The sequence below is a fragment of the Chlamydotis macqueenii genome, chromosome 9 (assembly GCF_036417535.1).
Source record: "Chlamydotis macqueenii isolate bChlMac1 chromosome 9, bChlMac1.mat, whole genome shotgun sequence".
In the NCBI taxonomy this organism is placed as follows: Eukaryota; Metazoa; Chordata; class Aves; order Otidiformes; family Otididae; genus Chlamydotis; species Chlamydotis macqueenii.
Genome location: NC_141564.1, coordinates 27,950,485 through 27,967,454, shown reverse-complemented (window position 1 = coordinate 27,967,454; position 16,970 = coordinate 27,950,485). Strand labels below are relative to the sequence as shown.

Genomic DNA, 16,970 nt, shown 5'->3' with positions numbered 1-16,970 from the left:
GTGTCCAGCATGGAGGCAACTCCCAGTGTCTTCTTACAGAACCCATCCCTGCAGCCCCTGCCCTGCCCTGCCCTGCTGCCACAGCTAACATAACCTTGCCATGTAACCCCAATAAGACAGCAATCAGTCCCAGGACAGAGACGTGGGCTTGAGAAATAGGGCAAGGGAGCCACAGGGAGGGGCCCAGATGGAAAAACAATATCAATGGACTACAGGCCATACAGGAGGGAGTGGCAGGGAACCAGACTGACAGAGATGAACAAAAAACAAAGAACATCGATCGGTTCCGGGGCATAGGGGGAAGAATTAAAAAAAACCAAACAGACAGAGAGTTGGACAGAGATAAACTGAGAAATAAAAATAAAAACCTCAATGATCTAAACAGGATGAGACAGATTAAAAAATAGGGTCAGAGAGCCAAATGCAGACAAAATGAAAAAAACACAAGAGTGGGCTATGGGACAGAGTGGGGAAAAAATTGAAACCTAGGGACTTGGAAGAAGTCTCTCTACAATACAGGACAGGGATAGAAGAATGAAAAAAACAGGGACGAGGAGCGAAACAGGTAAAGGTGGTGGGGTGGAAATTGTAAAGTGCTAAAGTGCAGACGGGGAGAAATTTAACAATTTGGGATAAGAATACAGACAGAGATAGAGAAAGACAAAAACAGTGTTGGGCTACAGGGCCAAAACAGAGGCTAAAAAAAGAGGGACAGGTAACAGGACACAAGTGCAGATAGAGAAAAAAAAAAAAACCAACAGAGAATAGAACAACAGAAAGAGGTGGACTTGGAAAATTGGAGCAGGAGAGAGGCAGGGAAGCAAAAAAAAAAAAAAAAAAAAAACCAGTGGTGAGAAAAAAAGAGGGTGCAGCCAGTGATGCTGAAAAGATATGACAACCCCAGGCAGACGGGACTCACTGCAGTGCCGAGAGCAGGTGCTGCTGCAAGATTTTGATGGTTCGACTGTCTCTTTGTCCATCTCTCTCTCCCCCTGCCATCCTCCTCTATACCTCTGATGACTTGACTGTCATACACCTAAGAAAACAGACATCTGTTTTCAGCATCTTACACTGCTTACCAACACAAGGTGTTCAATATTCAGAGCCTCACATGCACGTACCCTGCCACGCACTTCAGTGAGCGGAGTTGTTGAAGACTACGCTAAGAGCGATCGATCCTCTCCGGGAGAGGGGGATTGTCTCATATCTGCAGCAGGAGGCAGCTACTGCCAGGACTTACTTTATTTTATTCTTCAGCTGCTTTACCTTTTTCTGGTCTCTCCAGCTTCAGCTGCGGCAGCTCCCGTCCACAGCCAGTAAGCGTCCAGCCACGGTCCTGCCTTTTCGCCCGTGCCGCTGTGACGATGAGGACAAATGCACCCCTGCAAACCTGAGCCAGATGCAGTTGACAACGTCCCCGGACAGGAATTGACAACCCCAGTCCTTAGCGCTGCCTCTGTGAGAGGGAAAAAACAACCGTTACCCACAGCGATGACTGTAGCTCTCCTCAGGCAGGAACGCCTCCTTCTGCAAGAGCTGCCAGAGACGCTACTCTTTCCCTCAATTCATGCTAATGGCACCTGCATTTAGGGAGAATATCGCGTGTTTAGAGAGCGTTGAGGCCAGTGGTGCTGTTAAAACAGAGTTTAGAGCCATTCTGTAGCTACAGAACAGACTTCAGGGGAGAGGCTGGAGCTAGGTGCAGCTGCACGGGGTAAGCGTGGCTGAAGGAGTTTTGCTGAGTCAGCGAGGCACCCAGCGCCTTTGCCAGGGGCTGGAATGTCTCCGGGTAATCGGAAGGGTGGAGGCAGCCCTATCCCACTTGTCTTCCCCTTTCCTCTCCACCAGCTCTCAGGAAATCACTAGAAGCTGGCCCGACAGTGCCAACTCCGACTCGCTGTCAGCCTGTTGCACCGGTGGATTGAAACCGTCCTGATGCTCTCAGGAAGACATGCCCCAAGCAGACCATGTCCTAAGGCTGCAGCCCCGCAGTGTACACCGGGCCATCGCCATCAGCCTCTCCAGCCCCCCCATGGCTCCTCGGGCCCCAGCCCACAGCTACAGCCGTGCCCCTGACGCCTGTTGTGTAACCTGCTTCCGTGGACTCTCTGACAGCTGCTCACCAAGTACAAAGGACTGCAAACACAGCCACGAGTGCAAAAGAGATACCAAGCATTTACTTGTGACTGCGTATAAATCCTGGGAGTCCACTATGAGGCTCTGTGCCTGTATCCTCACCCTTCCCCTGAGACAATTCGGTAGTCCTTACCAGAGGAGAATATACAGAAAACAAAAATACACCCATGAGGGACAGAACACAGGAACAGAAAGAGCCAAATAAAACAAAGGAGAAAGACTGAAGAGCAGATAAACTAAGGTGCAGGGAAAATAACAGTGGGATGGATAAGTCAGTAAAAAAGGGATGAGAAGCCCTGCTGGGACGTGGCAAAAGAAAAACAGGGTCAGCGACCGGGATGGACAAAAAGAGAGATAAAAAAAGCAGAGAGCAAAACAAACAGATCAAGAGAAATTGCATGAGAGAAATAAGGGAAGAAGGGAGGGGAAAAAACAGATAACAAGCCAGAGAAAAGGACAGAAAAAAGAGACACGCACAGATCAGAACAAAGAGAGGGAGAAAGAAAACACAAGCGTGGACTGCAAGACGAGAAAAAAAGCCAGGGAGTAGTACAGAGGGGGATAATGGGACATTAAGCTACAAAACAGGACACAGCAAGGAATGACAGCACAGGAGATATGGAGATATAGAAACCAAAAGTCAGAGGGAGGATGAAAGACAGCATATGATAAAAAGGAAAAGGAAATAGAGCAGAGAGGGAGAAAGAAACATTAGAGAGCAGACAGAGGAGGAGAGTTGCAGGATCAAGGCAGAGATATGAAAGAAGAAATAGAAAAAAATATTGCAGGGCAGGGAGGCAAAGAAAGACAGGAGAAAGGAGAGAGCAATACAGGAAACAGGACATGGAGAAGGCTGAGGTTCTCAATGACTTTTTTGCCTCAGTCTTCACCAACAAGAGTTCCTGTCCCACCGCCCAAGCTGTAGAAGGTGCAAGCAGGGACTGCGAGAATGAAGAACCGCCCATTGTACTCGAAGAGCAGGTTCGGGATCATCTGAGGAACCTAAAGATGCACAAGTCCATGGGACCTGATGAGATCCATCCGTGGGTCCTGAGGGAACTGGCGGATGAAGTTGCCAAGCCACTGGCTATCGTATTTGAGAAGTCGTGGCGGTCTGGTGAGGTCCCCGCTGACTGGAAGAGAGGGAACATAACCCCAATTTTTAAAAAGGGGAATAAGGAAGACCCGGGTAACTCCAGGCCGGTCAGCCTCACCTCTGTGCCTGGCAAGGTCATGGAGCAGATTCTCCTGGAAACCATGCTAAGGCACATGGGGAGCAAGGAGGTGGTTGGTGACAGCCAACATGGCTTCACCAAGGGCAGATCGTGCCTGACCAATTTGGTGGCCTTCTTATGACGGGGTGACGGCATCGGTGGACAAGGGACAAGCAACTGACATCATCTACCTGGACTCGTGCAAAGCTTTTGACACTGTCCCGCATGACATCCTTCTCTCTAAACTAGAGAGACGTGGGTTTGATGGACGGACCACTCGGTGGATAAGGAGTTGGCTGGATGGCCGCACTCAGAGAATGGTGGTCAACGGCTCAACGTCCATGTGGAGACCGGTCACGAGTGGCGTCCCTCAGGGGTCCGTGTTGGGCCTGGCCCTGTTCAACATCTTTGTCGGCGACATGGACAGTGGGATAGAGTGCACCCTCAGCAAGTTCGCAGACAACACCAAGTAGTGTGGTGCCGTCGACACGCTGGAAGGGAGGGATGCCATCCAGAGGGACCTTGACAGGCTGGAGAAGTGGGCCCGTGCCAACCTCATGAAGTTCAGCCAGGCCAAGTGCAAGGTCCTGCACCTGGGTCGTGGCAATCCCAGGCACAAATCCAGGCTGGGTGGGGAATGGATGGAGAGCAGCCCTGAGGAGAAGGACTTGGGAGTGCTGGTGGATGAGAAGCTCAACATGAACAGGCAATGCGCCCTTGCGGCCCAGAAAGCCAACCGCATCCTGGGCTGCATCAAGAGAAGCGTGGCCAGCAGGTCGAGGGAGGTGATTCTCCCCCTCTACTCTGCCCTGGTGAGACCCCACCTGGAGTACTGTGTCCAGTTCTGGAGCCCCCAACACAAGAAGGACATGGACCAGTTGGAGAAGGTCCAGAGGAGGCCACGAAGATGATAAAAGGGCTGGAGCACCTCTCTTATGAGGACAGGCTGGGAGAGCTGGGGCTGTTCAGCCTGGAGAAGAAGAGGCTCCGGGGAGACCTGATAGCGGTCTTCCAGTACCTCAAGGGGGCCTACAAGAAAGATGGGGAAAGGCTGTTTAGTAGGCCCTGTTGCGATAGGACGAGAGGTAATGGTTTTAAAATAGAGGGGGGTAGATTTAGATTAGAAATTAGGAAAAAAGTTTTTACGATGCGAGTTATAGAACACTGGAACAGGTTGCCCAGAAAGGTGGTGGAGGCCCCATCCCTGGAAACATTCAAGGCCAGGCTGGATGAGGCTCTGAGCAACCTGATCTGGTTGGAGATGTCCCTGCTCCTTGCAGGGGGGTTGGACTAGATGACCTTTGAAGGTCCCTTCCAACCCTAACCATTCTATGATTCTATGATTCTATGAAACAGATGAGGCAGAGGGAACCAGACAACAGGATACTGGAAGAAAGAGACAGTGAGCAGGACACTGAGACAGAAAAGACCAAGATAGATGGACCACAAGAAAAAACAAGGGCAGAGAGGTGAAGCAATAAATAATAAGGACAAGGAGTGACACAAACGATCGGGCCAAGTAAGAGACAAACAGGAATGAACGCAGGAACAGGGAGATATATAATGAAAAAAAACCAGTGACAGTGAGCAAGACACAGGGATGGAGTGAGAATGATAAGACGTTAAAAAGAGAGATAGGAGGGTAGGGACACAGACCAGCACATACAGGCACAGAGCAGAAAATAAAGCCAGGGAACACACCAGAAAAATGAGGGAGGGTGGGGAAGGTGGAGAGGTGCAGGGGAAGGAAAAAAAAAAAAAAAGAAACCAAAACAAACAGATGCATATCAGGACATAGAGATAGAAAAGGAAAAACCAGCAATGGGGTGCCGTACACAGATGGAGGATTAAAAACACAGGAAAGAGGGAGAACTGCAAAACCACAAAAAGAAAAAGAAAAAGCAATAGTAGAAGAAGAGAAAGGGAGACAGACCAGGACAGAGAAACAGAAACAAGAGAAGCAATACAAACAGGGAAACAAACAAACAAACAAAAAAAGCGCAGCAGTGTGAGAAACAGAGGAGGCAAGGGGAGGGACAGAAAGGGCGCAGGACACAGAACAGCGGATTTGGGGCCACAAGGGCCTGAAACTCACCGCACCTCTTGCTTTCAGCCAATTCAGACGCTTCTTTCTCCTTCTCTCTTCCTTTCCTTTTCTGTAACTCCAGTCACTTGGCTGTCTGCCACCTAAAAGAAGGTATCTCACAGCTCTTCAGAGACAAGATGTCCTAGACGCGTAGCCTTGCTTGCTCACATACTACACATCTGTTCCATGCTTTGCGTTACACATACAGACCCTGCGCTGCATGCTGGGGGTCTAGGCTGCTGCACACTACAGAGACAAATGCTTCATCACACAGAGAGGCAGCTGCCGGACGGATAGCCTTTGGTTTCTTCTTTTTTACCTTTCTCTGGCCTCGCCAGCTTCAGCAGCTCCTATCCAGAGCTAACAAGCGTTCCGCCTGTCCATCTTTGTGAAGTGCCACAAAGACAGTGATACTGGGCAGAGACAAACCACGCAAGCCTCAGGCGACTGCAGTCAACAGCATTCTCAAAGGAAGAACCACATCCTAAGCATGTCCTCTGGGAGAGCAAGTGAATCAGCAGCAAGCATTACAACCACAGATTGACAGTACCCAAAGCCTCTCCTTCTGCAAGAGCATCTGGAGATGCCTCTCTTTCCCTGAACTACTGCTAACAGCACCTGCGTTAAGAGAGAATCCAATGCATTTGATTGCCAGCTTAGAGATTTCAGGACAGGGCTTGTGAGCAGCCCAGGGCTACAGGACAGGCTTCACGGGAGGCGCTGGAGCTGGGGGCAGCTGCACAGGGTGAGCAGCACTCAGGGCACCTCAGGTGGAGCTGTGCTGTGTTGGGGGAAGCATCTGGCACCTGTGCCTGCAGCGGGGTCCGCCTCCTTCCCCTCTTCCCTTCTCTCAGCTCTCGGGTAACTCCCCGGGGCTGCCCTCACCCTGCTCCAGCAGACCAGGACCCTGCCGTGGTGGGCGCTTCGAAGCTTCCCCTCCCGCCAGCCCCAGGCGGCCGGCAGGCAGGAGACAGCCCCGCACCGGCCAAAGGGGCTCCCTCACCTCACTGCTGCTCCTGGCCCCCACCCGCCCCCGGGCAGCGCCCCCCGCACACCGCCCTGCCGGCTGCTCTGTCCCTGTGCGGGGCCGGCGCCGCAGTTCCGCGCTTTGCGCGCCGAGCGCCCGCCGGCAGCGCGCCCGTGGGGCGGCAGCGGCGTTTCCTTACCGGGAGGCAGCAACAAGCGCGGCAGCACCGCACCGCAGCACCGCATCGCCGGTACCGGCGACCGGCAGCGAGCAGCACGGCAGCGCCTGTGTGGCTCGCACCTGCAGTACCGGGTTTGGTTCGCCAGGCGGCAGCACTGAGCACGGGCGAGTGCCAAACCACGCACGTGAAGCGCCCCAGAGTGTCTCTGTTCAGTCGGCTTGAAGCCCACAGCAAACCACACAAAAACGAGAACAAAACTACACCGGGGCCGCAGCAGTAGCACATGCTCCACATAAGCCCGAGAGCAATGCGGCGGCGTGGCAGCAAAAACTAAACCTACCTGCACGCACTGGCATACACAGGATGGGTGCTCGGCCCTGAGTGTGAAAAGACTACACCTCCCAGGATGCTCCGCGGAGCCATCATGGCGGACCGGACGCCTCGTGCCTCAGGACTTCAGCTCCCGGCATGCTCTGTGAAGCCATAACGGCCAACCGCAAGCCCTGTACCCCAGGACTACAGTTCCCAGCATGCCACAAAAAGCAGCCTTTCCTGCGGGCACACCATTACCGCTGCACCGAGCGCCCCAGGACGGCCTCGCAACCCCCAGCGCGGACGCTGGCAGCCCCCACCGCTGACTCCAGCACGCCGCAGCACGGGCGCGCCCCCACCACTTTCTGTACCCGCACACAGACCGCGCCAGCCCGGCCGCTGCGCTCCTCGTGGCTTTTTCCGAGACCCGCCGGTCCATTTCCCGGCCCCGCTCACCTTCTCCATCGCTGCAGGCGCAGCCGCAGCCCGGCGGCGCTCGGCGACCACTCCGCTCCCCCCGTGGCTCGCACTGGCCCCTCCACGGCCACCTGGGGCAGGGCAGCACCAGCCCCTCCAGCAGCACCCACCCCTTTACAGGGAGGGGCCGTCTCCACTACCCTCACTGCCCGCACCTGGGGCTCCTCCAGCCCCGGCCCACAGCTGGAGCCCGGCAGGAACTGGGGGCCATCGCCTGACCCCCACACTGCATCACCTCCTCCCCTGGGCTCTTCACAGCCCCTGGCCCCGGGCACAGGGAGCAGAAACGCAGCCATGAAGTCAAAGGAGACAGCGAATGTTTATTCAGTCATGCACATAAGTCCGAGCAGCGAGTCTGCTCTGGAGCTTGCAGCCTCCGATCCCCTCTCCGTGTCCCTGGAACGACTGCCAAGTCATTCCAGGAGCCACGCTCGTTGGTTCGGCAGGGAACGTACGGTCGGTCAGCTGTGTCCTGGAGCGCTGGGCTGCTGGGCAGACTTGGAGGCTGCTAAAAAAAAAGAGCAGGGTGCGGAACGCTACAAGAGAAGAGAAGAGAGGCAGCTTGCAAGACAGAGGGGCGTAGCGAGAAAGCACGAGGCAGGAAACAGGATAGCAAGGACAGAGAAAGACAGGGAGCCTGACAGAGGTGGGCAAAGAAGCAGCGGGGAAAGAGGAAAAGAGGCAGCAGAAAGAGGGAGAGGGAGCGGGACAGAGACCAGCAAAGAAGGATTGGGAGCAGGATGGAGATGCAGGAAAAACCTGAGCCGGGCAGCATGACAGAGAGGGAGGTTAAGACAACTAGGTGCAGGAAGCCAGACCGAGAGAGATGGAGAAAGCTAAAGCCATAACAAGAACAAGGCAGAAAGGGAGGAATGAAACAACAGTGAAACAACAGTGAAAGGGAGCTGACACATCAAAGGTTGGACAGAAGAGGTGACAGCAAGGGGACAACACAAAACAAACTATACAGCTGCATGCTTAGAGGGCAGAGAGGGGAGAATTAAGAAATAGGGACAAGGAGCCTGAAAAAAAAGAGAGAGCTGGAGAACAAACAGTATAGCAATGCATACAGAAAGAACAGGGGCGAAATTGAAAATCAGGTGCATCAGAGAGCCAGAGACAGCAAGCTGGATAAAGGAGAAAAGCGACAGGCTAGAGGGCACAGAGGGAGGAAATGGAAAACCAGAGACGGGGAGCTGGACAGAGAGAGAGGCAGAAATTAAATGGGCAAGTGCGACAGGCCACAGGGCAGAGAGGGAGCAATGGATAAATAGGGACAGAGGACCAGGCAGAACACAATGTGAAATAATAGGAACATGACCGGCCTACAGGGAAGAGGGAAGAATTAAAAAACGAGGACTGGGAAGCTAGACAGAGTGACATGGAGAAACAAAAAAATAACAGTGACGGCTTACCAGACAGATAGGGAGCTGCAGGCAGAGAGAGGTGGAGGGGAAACAATCAAATAGCGTGCAGCTGCAAGACAGAGAATGTAGAATTTAAACTGAGCATTACAAGCAGGTGGGCTAGCTTTGGGGATTTAGCCCCTAGCACCCATCGCTGTGCAGAAATTACAGAAATAAATACCTCTGCTCTGTGCATAAGCCTGTCATACTGCGCACTGGGTAAACAAACCCAGATTTGGGACAGCAAGAGGGATAGGGAGCAGGACAGAGAGATGGAATGGGAAAGGAAAAAATGCTGGGAGGCTGAACAAAGGCAAAGAGAAACAAAGACAGAAAGCAGGGCACGGGAATGGAAGCAAAATAAAAAAGCAATGGCCTGCAGGACCGAGACGGAGAAATTAGAAAACAACCACGGGGAGCAGCACAGAATGACAGAGAGAGAATAAAGGGACAGAGAGCAGGACAGCTCTGGAGGAAAAATCAACTGTGATGGGCAGTGGGAGAGAGATACCAAAAAAAGAAATAAAAATAGTGAGGGAAAGAGAAAGGAAAGAAGAGACACCCGGCTGTACAGGGGAGTACAGTTAGAAAAGACAGGAGAGCAAATGGGACAGAGAAAGAAACAAACAGACAATAAAGTGGAAGGAAGCAGAGGAAAAGGACAAAAAGAGGAGTGAGATCAGGACAAAATAGGGGGGAAAAAAACCCTGACCAAGGAAAAGAGACAGAAAGAGGGACAAGGGAGAAGGCAGAGAAAAAAAAAACAGCAGCAGCCGGATGGAAATGGATGTGGGGAAAAAACCTTGAATAGACAGCAGGACAGAGAAGAACATGAATATGAGCAAGGATCGGGACAAAGGGATATAGCAAGAAACGACAAGACAGGGAGCAAGACAGACTGACAGACAGAACAAAAAAAAAAGAGAGAGAGCACGCACTTGTGAGAGGCACAGGGGTTGGAGAGATAAAGATAGATCTTGAAAGAGCTACAAAGGCATATCAACTTAATAAAAAGGGCCAGGGAACAGCATGAAGGCCCAGAGACAGCGAGAGATGAACAGGATGGAGTGAGAGGCAGAATGGAAGAAAAACAGCAACACCAAGCAAGACAAAGGGATAAAGCAAGAAAGGGAAGGGAGGAGAGAGACAGGAAGGCAGGGACTCAGAGCAGCACGTACAGGCACAGAGAGGACACAAACACCAGAAAACAGACCAGAGAAACTGCAAAGAAAAAAAAGAGAAGGATGCAGAACGGCACAAAGGGAAATAAAAGGAAAAAACAGTGATGGGCTGCAGGACAGAGCCTGGAAAAAAGGAAGGAGAGAGGGGAGAACAAGAGCCCAGATAGAAAAAGAAAGGGTGCTGTACACCAGACGGAGAAAAACAGAAAAATGGGAAAAGATAAGAGATATAGGGAAGCCAAGAAAATCACAGCAGCATGAGAAAGAAAAAGGGAAAGAGAGGCAGCTGGGGGAGGGCCAAGGAGGCCCTGAGATGGAGAGGAGGGGAGAAGGGGCCCCGAGGGCCCGGGACTCACCGCAGCTCTCGGCGCTCCAGGGAGGGTTTGCCAGTTCAGACCCTTCTTTCTCCGCTCTTCCCTTCCTCTTCTGTCACTCCAGTTGCTTGACTGTCCCCAACCTAAGAAAAGAGGGGGACGCGTTACAGCTCTTATGAGACAAAGCTTCCTAGAAATGTAGCCTCGCTCACCCAGTACTTGACCGTGCCCCCTTTTTAAATTATGTGTACAGACCCTGCGGCGCTCTTTGGCGATCTAGCCTGCTGCGGCCTTCAAAACGGGATCTTCCTCACCCAGAGAGGCAGGCTGTCTCTTGCACGCAGTGGGAGGCAGCTGCCGGTCAGACGGCCTTCAGTTACATCTTCTGGAATACCGATCCACAGTGATAGGTGGCTGCCTTCGTCCGACTGGACTGCGCACCAGCTTGCGGCTTTGCCACCCCCTTGCCCTTGAGAGAGTGGCTACCTGGAGCGGCTCCACAACCACTGCTGCCCAAAACAGCAGAGGAAAAGGCACCAAAAAGCAACGACAAAGAACAAAGACAAACTGTCAAGACACTAGGAATGACATCGACAGCCTAAAGCATCAGCCAGGCAGGGCTTGCGACTGACCTTGTGCCGCGGTTTAACCCCAGCCAGCAACTGTGCTCGCTCACTGCCCCCGACCCTGTGGGATGGGGAGAGACTCAGAAAGGTCAATGTGACAACTCTTGGGTCTTGAGATAAAAACAGTTTAATATTAAGGAAGAAATCCACCACCACTGGTAAGGAAAAGTGGAACAAAAAAAAAATACAGCAAAAGAAAACCCAAGACATGCAACTGATACAAATGAACACACTTGTAAGTTTCTAATGAAAACATTTAGAGTGTTTTCATTTTAGAATGGAAACAATCTCCATAAAAGCTGGGGGTGGGGGCACTGGGCAAGTTGGGGAACACAGGCAGCGCCCCAAGGATCCCGAGACAGAGGGGTCATGGGGAGGCAGTGCCAAAAATGGGGGCGTCGAACAGGGCTGGAGCAGTGGGAATGGGGGACACAAAACCAGAGTGCAGGGCATGCAACAGGCAAAACACAGAAAAAAAAAAAAAGAAAAAAAAAAAAAAACACAGGTGGGGAAAACTTTGCACAGGGGGATGTTTTAGTGAAAAGCATGTGGGAGGGCAGAGAAACACACAGAGCAGGACGGCGGGGACAGATACGAGGGAGAGATTGACATGCAAGGGCAGGGGGTATGCGTGGGTAGAAAGGTGTATAGGAGAGACGTGCATAGGGATGACCTACGGCAGGGGGTCCACGCAAGATAACACACAGCAGATAACTCACCTGGCATAACCTGCACGAGATGACCCATGCCAGACAACGTACCCACCACATGTAATCCCCATTCATAACCCCTCCGCCTCCCACTGGATCACACCAACTTGCCCTAAATCGGGTGGCTTTTTTTTTTCCCCTTGTCCACAATATACAAATTACTTTTCCATAGGCATAACATGCACAATAAACTTCATTTCATCTTTGTTATTTGTGTCTAAATATTTAGCTGAAAGGCTATAGAAGTAAAATCACCACATTCTTAATGTTAACTGTAAAGTCCATGCTACAAGTCTCTGAGGAAAAATGCAGTCACGCACCTTGTACTTGCAGACCTCTACGGCTCCTTTCCGTCTGTCTCGTACTTTCATGGCCAAAGAAAGAGCGACCACGGTGAAATGCTGGCAGCAGACATTCAGCAGATGGGGGGAAAAAACCCTTTAGCATTAAGCTAGGTAGGCATCTAAAGCTTTCTTTTTTGGGAAGGTGTGCCAAGACTACAACTGACTGGAGAAAAAACTATCTTGCAGCACCTTTGATACAGCTGTTGATACCAACCCTTAGAGCTTTTGCATTCTTCACAAAATCGTGCGCTTTTTTTTGACTCAGTGGCACCTTCAGTTTCACTAGATTCACTTTCCTACATACAGGCAGGGGACAGACACAGACACCTACATCCATTTTGCCAAACCTAGATTCAGCCGAGACTTCCTTGTTTGATACAGCACAAGTAGAATACTTATGTTAAAGACTACAGCAACCGATCTGACTTTCTGAAATGCCTCGCTGCCAAAAAAAAGAGCAGTTTTTTGCAGGCCATTTCTACAGTCAAGATCATCTAAAACTGCAGTTGTGCCACCAAAGCTGCTTAGGGTCCCCTCCCAGCTTTAGACCGTCCTTAGATTTAACAGGGATATGCTCAATCCCAGAAATAGCCATTTGGAACATCTAGCCAAACAACATTTGGCAATAAGACTTTTGAAGCATTCGGCATGAAAATTTTGGCTAACTTGGTATTTGCTTCCTGTTACAGTAGTTCTTCCTTCAGAAATTCTACCTGGAGACAAGTTATTCAGTACTGGTTCCAGCATTTACCTTCCTACTATTACCAGCACATTCACGCAGCCAAGTAACTTAATTGCTCTTCTAAAATTATCCAGATGACAATAACAGCCATGAGAGAGGATTGAAATAAGGAGAGTTCAGGCAGCACCAGAACTCTGTGGGCTGTCACCAGTCAACATTGCACTTTTTTTTAAAAGACCACCCAACCCACACAAAACATCTAATGACTTTGTTTTTCTTTGTTTGGTTTCTTTTTTTCTTTAGGGCTCATCTCTGTCTCAGCATATTGTGTAGTCAGAGCATGAAGTGCATGTGATCTGTATCCCAATGACATATACATGTGTTCTGGTTTTGTTAGTGAGGGGGGGGCCTAAGGTGGTAGCTTCTGTAGGAAACTGCTAGAAGTCGCTCCCCTTTGTTTAGTGGACTCAGCCAGGCCTAGGGTGGACCCACTGCTGGCCAGGGCCGAGCCAATTGGTAGCAGAATGTCCTGTGATAACACCTCTCCAATAACGTATTTAAGAAGGGGAAAACAGGGGGAAAAAAAAAAAAAAAAAAAAAAAAAAAGAGAAGATGTGAAGCAGCTGAGTAGGGGCAGAGAGGGGGAGGCACAAGCCTTGTGGGCCTTGCAGGCCTCACCCTCTGGCCTCCTGCCGGGCAACCGACTGGGCCCAACTGGCCCGGCCTGGCTGCAAGAAGTGGAGAGGAGATGAGAAGTTAATAAGATGTAAAAAGGATCCTAAGAGGCGTCTGCCAGCCTGTTGTGAGGAACGGCTGCAGACGCCAAGGGCAGTGAAGAAGGAGGGGGAGGAGTAATGCGGGCTCCTGGTCAAGATTCCCCTGCAGCCTGTGGTGACGACCATGGTAGAGCAGGTTGTCCCCCTGCAGCCCACGGAGGTCCACGGAGGGGCAGAGATCCACCTGCAGCCCGTGGAGGACCCCACACCAGAGCAGGCAGATGCCTGAAGGAGGCTGTGGCCCATGGAGGGCCCGCTGGGACAGCTGTTCTGGAGGGACTGCACCCCGTGGAAGAGATGACCCACGCCGGAGCAGTTTCACGGAGGACTGTGGCCCGTGGGAGGGACCCCACGATGGAGCAGAGGAGGAATGCGAGGAGTTCTTCCCCTGACGATGACGCAGCAGCGTAAAACAACGTATGATGAACTGACTGCAGCCCCCATTCCCTCTTCCCCCCTGTGCCACTCGGGAGAGGAAGGTGGTAGAGATAATGTTGAGTCCAGGAAGAGGGAGGGGTGGGGGGAAGCTATCTTGTTCCCTGTCTCATTCTCCTGCTAGTTTTAGAAATAAATGAATACTTTTCCCCAAGTCGACTCTGTTTTGCCTGTGACGGTAACTTTAAGGATTTCTCCCCGTCCTTATCTCAAACCTCGAGCCGTTTTCCTTATATCATCTCCCCATATTCTCTCAGAGGGTGGGGAGAGCGAGAGACTGCGTAGTCTGGTCCTGATCGGGGCTGAACTACGACAACATGTCAACAACTAATGCTCAGACCTGCAAAATGGGTGTCGCCTATGTGGTTTTAATCATCACAACTCAATTATATTGACCAACACATTTGTGAGGAAGCTAACATGTAAACGTAATGTCGGGGGGGGGGGGGGGGGGGCGGGTAACAAAAAAAAAAAAAACAACCACACAAAAGAGGTGTTAGAGACCAAAAAAAAAAAAAAGCTCCCAGAGCTGTGGCAAAATTAATGACAGCAAAGACCAACAGCAACAACATTGAGTAGTGAAATTTGGCTGTATGTCCATTTATGAACTTAAGCAACTCTGTAAATCTACACCTCAATCCTATGAATGACTGTTCCTTTTTCCAAAGGACAAACTTTCTTACCCAAAAGTTCTAGATTGAAAGCTGCATGAAACAGAAGGTGGACTGAGCCACAGGACAACCAATCATCACCACTCCTAATAAAAAAAAAAAAAAAAAAAAAAAAAAAGAAAGGAAAAAGAATAAAATATAAACATCAGTTTCCATCCTGTTTCATTCATTACATTGCTACTGGCACCTAGGTCTGAAAACATTACCTATACTGACACCACATATTGCCAAAAATTGAGATATGCATATAAAAATAAAAGGCTGTTTCCAGCTTGCCCATAACATTAGTATGAAGCAACAGGAGAGAGGCACTTGACCCTAAAGAAGGTAACTGGCAGCTCTTAATTTATAGGACATGAAAGTTCATTCTTTTACCTGAAAGGAAAACATTCGTAACTATCAATGGACCAACTTGGGAATGAGGGATGCTCTCTTAACTGCAATTTTCACCAGCTTTTCCACACTGGCAGCAAATTGAATCAACCATGCAGAATTTTCTGCATGTGACACAGAAAGTGACAATGGAGAAAGAGAAGGCAAACACCTAACCTGCTTGTCACACGCAGCCAGCGGGGAAAAGACAATGGAGGATTGTGCCAGCAGGGCCATCCTGGCCTTGTATCCCAGGAGCTCTGACCGGCCGGTTTCTCTCCCTTTTACCGCCTACCAAGGGAACACTGACGTCCTGTGCTGCTGCCTCGCCCATGTCCCCTTGAAGCGGGGCTGCCCCACGAGACCCAGGGGACCCCCACCTCACTTTCTGCCCTTGGGAATGGGAATGGGAGACGCCCTCCACACACAGACAGAAGGATGAGTCACCTCCCTGCTGCTCGCAGGTGCTCGTTGGGAACAGCCCTGTCTGCGCCTGGCCTCTGGGAGCATGGTCCGGCCAACAGACACTCCAGCTAATTGCAGCTCCTGTTCATTAAGACTGCTGGTAATTTTGGCTGTGGCTCATGCATGCTTCAAGCAGCAGACCACCTGTCTGGATCCAGCTCCCGCTTGCCACAGTTCTGGCTAACGGAAGCCCCAGCTCTGCACTGAAGCTCCGGTTGATTTCAGCTCCTGCTCCTTACCAGCTCCAGCTATTTGCAACAGCCTGGGCTTTTGACAAGGTCATAAGCAAATCACTGTCATAACTTCAGTACTACTATTAAAGGTCATAGCTGTACATTGCATAAGTATTAAATAGTTTGTATGATTAATTACCTAATAACTATTCTAGGCAGCATAGAAGAAAGAGCTGGACTCAAAGGAGGACATGGGGGACCTGAAAAGCACTCTTCCACCCAGAAACCACCTCAGACATCAAGCTCGGTCTGGCATGTGCCAGCCTCCTGACCTGTGAGGTCCAATATGACCAGGCTCCCACCTCCAGAGAGGGGCTGCAGACCCTGCCCACTCCCTGCTGTCCCCTGCAGCCCCCAGTGCTCTCCCACTTCCCTGCGCAAACAGCCACCCTGGCTGCTGCTTTTGGACCCCATGCCAGCTCACTTAGTGCCTGTTTCTGAGCCCAAAACCCCAGCTTCTGAGCCTGTTCTCAAGCACCAAAAGTGCAGGAATGGACCTTGTGTTTCTAAGCCCAAAGCCAGACAACCCAATCTCTTTCTGAGCCCCAGATGCGCCACACAAACTAGTTTTCAAGCCTCAGGAACAGAAGTCTCAGTCTCCACTTTCAGGCCCCAAACCAGCTCACCCTTGTTGCCACGCGACAACGAACCAACCCCCTCTACCGGGATCCCATCCCGGGGAGAGAGACACAGACACGGATGCCGTGGAGTCAGCTCTCAATTTACTGCTGCGTCACATTGCAATATATACCCGTACGCCTGCTACGCAAGCCCGTACACCCACTACGCACACGAACGCACCCGCCCCCTATGCCCACGTACCTATCCGTGCCTAGCACGAGGCATTGCGTCAGCAGGCACACAAATCGTTGCGGTCCTTTCTTCCTGCGTACGTGCAGCCCCGCTCGTAGCCTTGTTGCTCCCTTGCAGGGCCCCACACGCCCTGGCTGTCTTCTGACTCCCTCTGCAGTCCCCATCTGTGATGCTGAGGAGCGGGGAAGGGTGCAGCCATCACAGAGCCCTGACCCCCAGGGCCTGACATGCAGCTTTGGGAGTGCTTGGGAACCACAAAAAAAAAAAAAAAAAACCACTAAAGAAAGGGCCCAATGGGCGCTATGACAAGGTGCTATCTCACATCACTCATAGGTTCAGCCCTTAAAATTAAAAAAAACCAAAACAAAAAACAAAACAAAAAAAAACAACAAAAAAAAACCCAAAACCACACACCACCATAATTTAGTCATATAGCCACAAGGCACAACTTCCCTCTAATAACACACACGAGCCTAGCTTCTTACCTCCCTCTGCTTACCTTTCCTCCATCGCCCTGCACAGCTCATCCCTCTGCATCTGTAGAAACATTAATATCAAAAAAAAGTATT

General features: G+C 51.1%; 1 long non-coding RNA gene across 5 annotated transcripts; it reads right to left on the bottom strand.

Annotated features, from left to right (window-relative positions):
* Nucleotides 1-7,668: 7,668 nt before the first annotated feature.
* LOC147599761 (uncharacterized) lies at nucleotides 7,669-16,940 on the bottom strand. 5 transcript variants are annotated; one of them, XR_015259419.1, is made up of 6 exons: nucleotides 16,901-16,940; nucleotides 16,411-16,645; nucleotides 11,931-12,011; nucleotides 10,530-10,961; nucleotides 10,317-10,417; nucleotides 7,669-7,881 (listed from the first exon to the last, which is right to left on the bottom strand). It is a non-coding gene; the product is annotated as an uncharacterized LOC147599761 (long non-coding RNA). The 5 variants fall into 5 exon arrangements; XR_015259418.1 differs by lacking the exon at nucleotides 16,901-16,940 and having other exon boundaries at nucleotides 16,215-16,786; XR_015259421.1 differs by lacking the exon at nucleotides 16,901-16,940 and having other exon boundaries at nucleotides 7,669-7,909; nucleotides 16,411-16,484.
* Nucleotides 16,941-16,970: the final 30 nt, after the last annotated feature.